This window comes from Montipora capricornis, chromosome 3 (assembly GCF_036669925.1).
Source record: "Montipora capricornis isolate CH-2021 chromosome 3, ASM3666992v2, whole genome shotgun sequence".
Classification (NCBI taxonomy): Eukaryota; Metazoa; Cnidaria; class Anthozoa; order Scleractinia; family Acroporidae; genus Montipora; species Montipora capricornis.
This window is the reverse complement of record NC_090885.1, coordinates 16,851,602-16,856,601: the sequence shown is the minus strand read 5'-3', so window position 1 is coordinate 16,856,601 and position 5,000 is coordinate 16,851,602. Positions and strand designations below refer to the sequence as shown.

The window sequence follows — 5,000 nt, the reverse complement described above, 5'->3', positions numbered from 1 at the left end:
TTATTATTACTGGGAATAGTTTTTTTAGATTTGTGATTGTTTTATATACTTATAGATATATTTTTAAACAGTTTTATTCGAATTAAAAATAAAGTTATTTATATTAATACTAATAATAACAATAACATGTGCATATATATATATTTTTTGTTTTTGTTTGCTTGTGTAAATGAAGAATGAACTTAAACTGTTTTTTTATAATTAGAACAGAATATATATATTTTTTATATTGTTAATAATTTCTGTGTTAACTGACTGATTTTCAATAAAGGTTTTTCATTAAAATTATTATTATTATTATTATTATTATTATTATTATTAACACTAGGCATGCATAGTTTTTCAGAGATACGGTATTTTAGTGAGTTAACTGTTCAAAATAATACTAATAATTGAACACTTGGACAAAAGTTATTGGTAGAAAAGAATTTGAGCTGCAGTGCTTTATTTGGATAAAAAGCCCATAATAACAAAGGAAGAACAAAAAGTCCTTTTACTTGACAAAATAACCATCATGCTACAGAGTCACTTGAGAGGGCTTTGCTATATATTTTTGATTATCATTACATGTGGTGTAATGGTTGTAATTTATATACAGAACACTCTACAATACTAACAAGTCCGTATAACACACTACACTGTACATGTAAATATACAAGTAAGCTACGGCGTGGAGAACCACTTTGGATTGTCATTCAATGGTGTACACCATGAAGATAAAGCTTTCACTGCTTTGGCACAATTCATGGTTCGGCTTCACTGTTTCAAAACCCATAAACATGAAGGTGCGCATCAAACTTGCTGCAAGAGAAAAAAAACAATAATCAAACTTCACAACAGTACTGATCGTGTAATCCACGTCTGCTGTGGGTTGCCTTTAAAATGCTCATTACAAGACAACGGAAAGTTAGAGCTGACCCAAATTATTAAAAACATGACATCAGCGTTAGAGTTTTTATTGCATGACGGAGGTTGAGGGACTCAAAATGTTGTTTGCAAATTCATGCTTTTTAAGTTAGGGTTAGGGTGTTTCCCAATGATTGGGACACAGCATTACTAACTCTGCATCTTAACCAACCTTGCTTTGATTGACTAAGCCCAGTTTGATAAAGTCTCAATCATGCATGAACCAATCAAAATTTGTGGTTCCAATGCTGGCCACATGACATTAATTTTGTAATACTGTTGGACACGCATTGTGTGACCCATTACCCAGAGATATTAAGTTTGTAGCTGTCTCTCAATCACTCACTGATTAACCCTTTGACGCCTAAACTGGCCTATTCACACCAAAGCTTAAACACGTTTAACAGCTGTTTAGTTAAACATGGTTTAAAATAATTGTTTTTTTCATACAAGTTACTACCTGACATAATGTAGACTCCAAATTCAACACAATGAAGAGCAGGGCTTGAAATTGTGACTCACTGGTCGCCAATGCGACCAAAAATTGAGTGCTCTAGATTTTCAGAACTGGTCGCCAGCTGGCTAATCACCTTTTGTCTGATAACCCAGGATAAACAGTAGACAACTTCCAGGGATCGCGTTAACGCAGAAATCGTGCATTTTTACGCAAATAAAATCCAAAAAATGCATCATCGAAATTTTAATGCGTCTCAGGACGCAAGGCACTGACTTCAATAACTCACACAACTTGCTTTGATTTGTCAGTATATTCTGTTGTTTGTAAAACTGTTGGAGCGATCTGTGCTCATAATTGAAGTTCCAAGAAATGGGGTTTAAAACATCTAAAAAGGTTAAAACTAAATTTTCGACCGCCTTCTGCGGTCTTCTTCAGAGGAATGTACTCTGCAAGTCACTGAATGCAAATATATAGCAAAAGACGTCACTGTTCGTTGCTCCTAAGGAAGGAAACCAGTACTGCGTAAACCCTTGGGAAGGGTGCTCTTTCATTAACAGAGTTCTTGTCCAGGAATGAATGTAACAGCTCTAGAAAAAGCCTTTGTCGGCCGGTCCTATGCATATGCATATAAATATGCATATGCATATGCATTATGCATCAATATTAATTCCAAGTTGGTTACTCTCTTTTTCTCATAATTTAAAACATACTCTTTTTCTCGCAGAGGGTCACCAAGATTTTGGGACCCCCAAAAAATGCTTGGGACCCCAATTTGGCTGAACATTCGGGTCCCAGGACCCAGATTGAAAAATCCTAGTGCCATCCCTGACTTCTGTATTTGAATCTTTATATGATGAGATCGTTCGGAACTGGTAGCTAGAACACGACTCACCTTTCTTTCCCCATTAAAATAATGTATAAATACTACAAGAAAATCGGTTTCTCACATTGTTAATTAATAGCACAAATGTACTTCGATTCTTCGATCACCACGTTTACTAGGCGCCATATCGTTTCAACGCTTTCATGGTATGCTTCTTGCCGGTTACGTGAATTTTGTTCCCGGAAGACGAAGATTCAGCAAGAAGGTTGATTGAAAATTTAAATCCATCGTCAGTCGTGAATGCTGAAAACGTAGATTTAGCCATATTATCGAAGGACCTCTTCAGAACTAGCTTGATATTGATAATATATTGATAATGAACCTGGACGTCGCATATTTGAAATTTGCATGGAACTTTCAAAAAGCAACCTGTACCCTTAACATAAAGAGGGTTGGAGAACTTGTGCCCACTGTTAGAAAGCGAATAACAGCAAAATTGCCTGCACAAGGTGATTAATAAATGGAGATAAATGTCGGTAGAAAAGTACGTAAAGAAACAAGTTCCTCTGATTCTGGAGGCTACTGAAACCGTATACAAGCCGCTCCTTTTATTTTAGCTCGGTCGGAGACTGGTAAGCGCATTGTAGTTGTGTGGGGGCCTAGGCCGAGCAATTGTACAGTAGTATTGCGTTTACTCGCGATAAAGGCAAGTTGCTTGCCACGCAAGCTGTAGGAGAATAAAGAACGATGTTTTGAAGAGGTGAAAAGCAAGGATAAATGACCCATGTTTGCCTTGCTATGGAAAACACAGACTGTGCTTCGCTCCATTTCAAATAACCTTAAAGAACACCATCACCAAACTAAAGACAAAGCCGAAAACAGCAGTGGCTTTAGAGATCTTTCTCATGCTTTTCTTTTGTGATTTTTAATAATTATGACTTTCCTTGCATACAAAGTTGGCGACAAAAATTTATGACCTGGCAACCAAATTTTTCCCATTAGTCGCCAGCTGGCACCTGAGCAAAAAGGTTAATTTCAAGCCCTGAACACACACATTAGAATTTACATGAACCTACGTAAAATTCAGTCTTTCAGCCTTCCATTGTTCATTTTTATCTGGTTAAAACCCAGTTTAATTAAACGTGTTTAGTTGGTGCGAATTGGGTTAGTATTATACTCTAATGCCAGACGATTTTACTCATCAATGAGGAACCCCCAGGAGTCAATGGGTTAAGAAGGAGGTTACAAAAGTATATTAATTTGTACGAGATTTATTAATGCTGGTAGATTAGAACTAAAGACGCTAGGGAGAGATGTTTTGTTTTCATTCACCAAATGACAACAGCAATGGTCATGATAAGAGAGGTGGGGAATAAGGTTGTCAATTCTGACAAGACAGCCTTTCTTGAGTTTTGAAATTGCATGTTGTTTGTAATATCATATTTTTAAATGGCAAGGAAATTCAGGCATAATGATAAAATGGGAGAAAGCTAATATTTTCAAGCCTACTTCTCAATCAGCATGACCCATATGCCTCTACAGTGCTGTTCTGGAACCTAAGGCTAAATGCAAAACCAGCCATCACCATACCACCCTAAAAGCAGACCTTAAATAAGACACCGACCTGGGGGACCATCGTATGTCTGACCCACAGGTAATGTGTAGGATATCAAGTCAAGTCAACAGCCAGCCAGATGATGACTCCTCAGTCACCATAAACTGAGGCAGTACTTGGCCATGGCCATTTCACATATTGCATATTAATTTTATACTCCATCCAACGTCAATGGTGAAAAAAAGTACTTAACCTTTGAATGGTATGAAAATACTTTTCTTATCTGAACGTTTAAATACCTCTGTCTGGTCGCTCCTTTAGAAGGCCAACAAAGACGTGTTCACATTTCAGGTATTCCTCTGCATATTCAAGAAGTGACACAAAGCTAAAAAGAAAGAAAGGAATGATGTTGGATGTAGAGTTGTAACATGTACATAAATCACTTGTCATTTCCCACAAAATGCTTGCTCTTGTTACCATTCTTTTCTTTCTTAAGGCAGCTCGCCATCCTGCACTCCGACGTACAGCTGGCCATTCTGTAAAACAACCTTCCACTCTATGATGTGGTGGTCGCCATTTTTAAGGCGAAAGCAGTACAGTGATGACTTTGACACTTTCTTGCCACTCTTCTCCACAGCTATTTCTGAATCCTGAGGGAAAAAAGGCCTTCATTTACTTCAGCCAACAAATACAATATGTCAGTGTATTATATTAAGTATCAGGACAGGTTTTCATGGGAGTATTCTGGAAAGTTAAGTACAAAAAACAGGTTCTCAAAATTTGTTTTAGAGTGATTGTACTTGACCCGTGAAACAGAGAATAATAGTCATTGTGTAGCACTACCTCCTAATTAGACCTATTGTTTTTCTGTTACTCAGACTATTTACACGAAAACGCCCCACGATCTTTTAAAAATTTCTGACGTTTAGTCTAATAAACGAAGAAAATAACTGTCGTATAATTTCTCTCTTCTTTTGTGTAATTATTGTGTGTTCTGTTTTTGTGTCAGTTTTTTCATCCTCAATCTTGTATACACCATGTGATAGGGGCTTTTACGCACATATAGCGTGTAATATTCCACTATATATTTCACGGGTCAAGTAAAATCACTCTAAGAAGTGCTTGGCACTACCACAAAGTAAAATGGGACATGAAAATACTATGCTGACAAGTATCCCACACTTTGTCTGCAGCAAGGAATTCATTAAGTAGAAGTTCATTTCATCTACTTCTGTTCCTAAGAAGGGTCAATAAAATAT

At 36.8% G+C, this 5,000-nt stretch overlaps 2 protein-coding genes and 1 long non-coding RNA gene across 3 annotated transcripts in view; 2 read left to right on the top strand and 1 right to left on the bottom strand.

The window, feature by feature from the left end:
* The window catches only part of LOC138042398 (uncharacterized), a 3,649-nt gene extending 3,542 nt beyond the window's left edge, over nucleotides 1–107 (top strand). Inside the window, exon 1 of the mRNA XM_068888277.1 lies at nucleotides 1–107. This exon is cut by the window's left edge and continues 3,542 nt beyond it. The gene's annotated coding sequence lies outside the window, so the exon portion shown is untranslated.
* Nucleotides 1–5,000, top strand: part of LOC138042429 (uncharacterized) — a 180,894-nt gene that overhangs the window by 62,235 nt on the left and 113,659 nt on the right. The gene's annotated exons all lie outside the window — the stretch shown is intronic.
* LOC138041163 (uncharacterized) overlaps nucleotides 4,291–5,000 on the bottom strand; it is a 1,521-nt gene continuing 811 nt past the window's right edge. Inside the window, exon 2 of the long non-coding RNA XR_011130763.1 lies at nucleotides 4,291–4,391. This is a non-coding gene — a long non-coding RNA (uncharacterized lncRNA). The remainder of the gene's footprint in view (nucleotides 4,392–5,000) is intronic.